Source organism: Crocuta crocuta, unplaced genomic scaffold, assembly GCF_008692635.1.
Source record: "Crocuta crocuta isolate KB4526 unplaced genomic scaffold, BGI_CrCroc_1.0 scaffold866, whole genome shotgun sequence".
Lineage (NCBI taxonomy): Eukaryota > Metazoa > Chordata > Mammalia > Carnivora > Hyaenidae > Crocuta > Crocuta crocuta.
The window spans coordinates 184,255-190,254 of record NW_027531900.1 but is presented as its reverse complement, the minus strand read 5'-3'; the positions used below and the strand labels follow the sequence as shown (position 1 = coordinate 190,254).

The window sequence follows — 6,000 nt, the reverse complement described above, 5'->3', positions numbered from 1 at the left end:
TTTTTTTTTTTTTTTTTTTTTTTTTTTTTTTTTTAAGAGAGAGGAAACTCAGGCAGGAGAGGAGCAGAGGAGGGGAGAGAGAGAGAAACTTAAGCAGGCTCCACACCGAGCATGGAGTTCGACATGGGGCTCGATCTCACAACCTTAAGATCATGACCTGAGCCGAAATCAGGAATCAGACGCTCAATTGACTGAGCCCTTTGGGCACCCCCAGCCTGTCATATATCTTCTTTGGAGAAATATCCATTCAGTTCCTTAGCCCCCCCCCCCTTTTTTTTCTGATTTAGATGGTATTTATTTATTTACTTTGAAGTTTTTATTTAAATTCCAGTTATTTAACACACAGTGTAATATTAGTTTCAGGTGTACAACATAGTGATTCAGCACTTCCATACAGCACTCTGCTCATCACAGGTGCCCTCCTTAATCCCCATCATCTATTTCACCCTTCCCCCCTCCCTTCCTTCCCACTCACCTCCCCCTGGTAACCATACTTATTCTCTATAGTTAAGAGTCTCTTTCTTGGTTTACCTCTTTTTCCCCTTTTACATTTGTTTTATTTCTTAAATTCACATATGAATGAAATCATATGGTATTTGTCTTTCTCTGAGTACTTATTTTGCTTAGCATCATACTCTCTAGCTCCATCCATGTCATTGCAAATGCCTTTGCCAACTTTTTTCCAAAGTTTTTGTTTAAATTCCTAGTAGTTAACATATAGTGTAATATTAATTTCAAGTGTAGAATTTAGTGATTCATCACTTACATACAATGCCCAGTGCTGTTGTATTCATCACTTACATACAACACAACACTGACCTCCTTAATCCCCATCACCTGTTTAACCTGTCCACCCGCCCACCTCCCCTCTGGTAACCATCAGTTTATTCTCTATAGTCTGCTTCCTAGTTTTCCTCTCTTTTTTCCACCTCTATGTTCATTTGTTTTGTTTTATAAGTTACCATTTACCTCTTTGGTTAGGTTTATTCTTAGGGAACTTATGGGTTTTGGTACAATTCTAATGGGATTGACTCCTTGATTTCTCTTTCCACTGCTTCATTTTTGGTGTCTAGAAGTGCAACTGATTTCTATACATTGATTTTGTATCCTCTGTCTACTGAATTTGTATAACAGTTCTAGCAATTTTTTGGTGGGCTCTTTTGGGTTTTCTAAATAGAGTCTCTTGTCATCTGCAAGTAGTGAAGTTTGCCTTCCTCCTTGCCGATTTGGTTGCCTTTTATTTCTTTCTTTTTTTTTTTTAATGTTTATTTATTTTGAGGGGGGAGGAGGGGCAGTGAGAAAGGGAGAGAGTGAATCCCAAGCAGGCTCCGCTGATGGAGCCTGTCACAGGGCTCAGTCTCACAAACTGTGAGATCATAACCTGAGCCAAACCGAGTCGGACACTTAACCGACTGAGCCACCCAGGCACTTCAATATGCCTTTTATTTCTTTTTGTTGTCTGATTGCTGTGGCTAGGACCTCCAGTATGTGTTAATAAAAGTGGTGAAAGTGGACATCCCTGTCTTGTTTCTGACCATAGAGGAAAAGCTCTCAGTTTTTCCCCATTGAGGATGATACCAGCTTTGGGGTTTTCATATATGGCCTTTATTATTACCTACTTTGTTGAGGGTTTTTATCATTAATGAATGTACTTTGTCAAATGCTTTTTCTGCATCTATTGAAAGGATCATATGGTTCTTTTCCTTTCTTTTGTTACTGTGCGGCATTGTGTTGATTGGATATGCGATATTAAACCACCCCTATAGTCCAGGAATAAATCCCACTTGATTGGGGTGAATGAATGATTCCTTTAATGTACTGTTGGATTTAGTTTGCTAGTATTTCATTGATAATTTTTGCACCACATTTATCAGAGATACTGACCTATAGTTCTGTTTTTTTGTGTGGAGTCTGTCTAGTTTTGGTATTGGGGTAATGCTGGTGTCATAGAATGAATTTGGAAGTTTTCCTTCCGTTTTAATTTTTTAGAATAGTTTGAGAAGAGTAGTGATGAACTCTTCATTAAATGTTTGGTAGAATTCCCTTGTGGGGGTGCCTGGGTGGTTCAGTTGGTTAAATGTCTGGCTCTTGATATCAGCTCAGGCCACGATCTCCCGATTTGTGAGATCAAGCCTGACATAGGGCTCTGTACTGATGGTGTGGAGCATGCTTGGGATTCTCTCTCTCTCTCTCTCTCTCTCTCTCTCTCAAAATAAATAAACTTAAAAAAAAAATCCCCTGTGAAGCCTTCAGGCCCTGGACTTTTATTTGTTGTTAGTTTTTGATTACTGACTCAATTTCTTTGCTGGCTGTAGGTCTGTTTTAGTTTTCTATTTCTTCCTATTTCACTTAAAGTAGTTTATGTTTCTAGGAATTTATCCATTTCTTCCAGGTTGTCCAGTTTTAGTTTTCTATTTCTTCCTATTTCACTTAAAGTAGTTTATGTTTCTAGGAATTTATCCATTTCTTCCAGGTTGTCCAGTTTGTTGGCATATAGTTTTTCATGATCTCTTGTAATTGCTTGTATTTCTGTGGTGTTGGTTGTTATTTATCTTCTTTTCTTTGTGATTTTATTTATTTGAGCCCTTTCTGTTTTCTTTTTAATAAGTCTTGCTTGGGGTTTATCAGTTTTTTTAATTTTTTTACAGAACCAGCTCCTAGTTTCATTGATCTGTTCTATTGGGTATTTTTGTTTGTTCTATATCATTTATTTCTGCTCTAATATTTATTATTTCCTTTCTTCTGCTGGCTTTAGACTCTGTTGTTCTTTTTCTAGCTTCCTTAGGTATAAGGTTAGGTTGTGTATTGGAGATTTTTCTTGCTTCTTGAGATAGGTCTGTATTGGTATATACTTCCCTCTTAGGACCGCCTTTGCTGCATCACAAAGGTTTTGGACCATCGTGTTTCATTTTCATTTGTTTCCATGCATTTTTAAGTGTGATCTATTCTGGAGAAGTTCCATATGTACTTGAGAAGAATGTGTATGTATTCAGCTGCTTTAGGATGAAATGTTCTGAATATAACTGTTAAGTCCATCTGGTCCTGTTGTGTCATTCAAAGCCATTGCTTACTTGTTGATTTTCTGCTTAGATGATTTGTCCATTGCTGTAAGTGGGGTGTTAGGGGCCCCTACTATTATGGTATCATTATCAGTGAGTTCCTTAACTTTTGTTATTGTTTTATATATTTGGATGCTCACATGTTGGGGACAAATATTTACAATTGTTAGATCTTGTTGGATAGGCCCCTTTATGATGATATAGTGCCCTTCATTTCTTGTTATAGTGTTTGGTTTAAAATCTAGTTTATCTGATAGGAATAGTACTACTCCGGCTTTCTTTTGACATTCATTTGCATGGGAAATGTTTCTCCATCCCCTCACTATCAATCTGCAGGTATCTTGAGGTCTAAAACAAGTGAGTCTCTTATAGACAGCATATAGATGGGTCTTATTTTTATTTATTCTGACATCCTGTCTTTTCAGTGGAGCATTTAATCCATTTACATTCAGAGTAATTATTGGTAGGTATGTATTTAGTACCGTTTTATTACTTGTTTTGTTCTTGTTTCTACAGGTTTTACTGTTCCTTTCTTGATCACTTTTGGTCTTTCCTTTCCATTCACAGAGTCCCCATTAGGCTCTCTCGCAGGGCTGGTTTAGTGGTCACGAACTCTTGTAAGTTTTGTTTGTCTGGGAAGCTCTTTATCTCTCCTTCTATTCTGAATGAAAGCCTTGCTGGATAAAGTATTCTTGTCATTTGCCTGTTTTTTAAGTAGGTTTTTTTTTCTATTGAGTTGCGTGGGTTTTGTGATCTCTTTTGGATATTAACATCTTACTGGATAGATGGTTGCAAATATCTTCTCCCATTCTGTATGCTTTCCTTTCATTTTGTTGTTGGGTTCTTTTACTGTGGGCACAGAAGCTTTTACGTTTTATATAGTCCCACTTGTTGATTTTAGTTTTGTGGCTTGTTCTTGAGGAGCCACATCTTCATTTTTGATGACTGACTTGCTGACATCTCCTAAGCCTCACCCCACTTTCCTTGCCTTCTGCCCCACATTTGAGCAAACCTCTAAGAAAGCCCAGTTGCTCCCTCCCTCGGAGCCCATGGGAAGCTCACGGGCGCGGTCAGCCTGAGTGCTTGTGCTGAGCAGTGAACCTTTTCATACCTTGTTGGTGTGTGTATTACATCCTCACCAAATTTGGGGCGAGGGTATGTCCTTTCTTAGCAGGCAGCTTAACAGTGGGTGCGGTGAGCAGGATGTCAAGAGGATCACCACTGCCACAGGGGTCTTTCTTTTCTCTTGCTGTCAGGTTCTCCTGCCTGCTGGTGACTACCTGCTTTGAGCTATGCTGCTTTATGCTACATTTGCTGAGTCCTATGAGCCTCTGTCATATATATAAGTGTGTGCATGTGTGTATATATATATATAACTAACCCAAGTTGAAAGTTATAGTTGGCATATTTAGGGACAGATGTGTGTCTCAGATTGAAATCAAGGGTCTTAATTCCAGCATAAGTTGTGATGAACACTAGGCTCAGGTCAGGGATATGAATCGTACGCTGTCACTGTTGGTTGTGTGTCTCAAGCAGGCATCGGCCCTTGTATAGAATACTCAGGGGAATGACAGATGCGTTTTGCATTTAAGGGCCCATCTGGGGGCCACTTGTATGAAGGAAGAGCAGGTATAATGCTGCATACTAAAAGCAGATGGCTCACCTTTCAAAATTTCATCATGTTCCATTGTGATTTTTTAAATTTACCCTGTGATTCATCTTCTCAAATAATTCTTTCTGCCCTTTCTACTAACATTTCTCTTTTAGGAAATATCACTTAGATGCCCTCCTCCTCTTAGTCAAAACCATGTCTCTATTTTCTCAAGTTTTTAGTTTATTCTAACCTTACTTGGATGTGCTAATCCCATATTTTTTTTACTAGTTCATCTTAGGTGCTAGATTCCATTGCTCAAAACACCATGTTTATCCTATCATACTATATGGAGCCCAACTAAAGCTACTGCCTATTTTCTAACACATGACAAATTCTTCTCTCAGTGGGTTTGTAAACTAAAGAAAGGAAGAGGATAGATTTTGATGGGCACCTTTCAGGCCCTGCTTCAGACAGCCACCCCTGTCTGCTGTTATATCCCTCCTGTTGCGTGCATGTATCTCTGCACCCCAAACCAGAATAAAGAATCGAATCATAGTCTTTTTTTGCCATTTGGCTAAATCAGAATGACTGACGCTACAGTAGTATAACTCTATATAAGTAAGTTGGTATTTAGGGCACAGTGATCAATAGGGAAGGAGAAAGCAGGAGATTATTGGATGAAGGATAACTAGAATAATAGGATAAGAATAATAAGAATCTAGACCCAAGTACTTCTTTTTTTTAAAATTTTTTAATGTTTTATTTATTTCTGAGAGAGAGAGACAACGTGAGCAGGGGAGGGTCAGAGAGAGAGGGAGATACAGAACCTGAAACAGGCTCCAGGCTCTGAGCTGGGAGTCAGCACAGAGCCCGATGCGGGGCTCGAACCCACAAACTGTGAGACCATGACCTGAGCCGAAGTCGGACGCTTAACCGACTAAGCCACCCAGGCGCCCCCCCAAATGCTTCTTTTAAGGCACATAGTTTGTCATTTTGTCCCTCTGACACCTAACTAAGTAATTCTGCTACATACATGGAGCTTTTGTGGCTTCAGGTTGAAATTCATCTTCTCCAGTTACTAAACATTTGATTTGAGCAAATTACCTGAGTCTTCTGCGGCAGTTTCCTCATCTGTAAAATAGAGACAAGGATGATACCAAGAGCGAAAGACTGTAATGATTTTACGAGTTAGTGTAGAACTTGGGACAGTGCTTGGTGCACCTAGCTGCCACTGCTTGTTTAGTAAATGTAATATAACAGTTCATTTTACTGCTGTACCTTATATGTAAATCTGTTACAAATCCGATATTATTTACATTTTACGTATTTGTATACATATTTGTTAAA

At 38.8% G+C, this 6,000-nt stretch overlaps 1 protein-coding gene across 1 annotated transcript in view; it reads left to right on the top strand.

Moving 5' to 3' along the window:
• The window catches only part of ZNF484 (zinc finger protein 484), a 37,129-nt gene that overhangs the window by 19,313 nt on the left and 11,816 nt on the right, over positions 1–6,000 (top strand). The gene's annotated exons all lie outside the window — the stretch shown is intronic.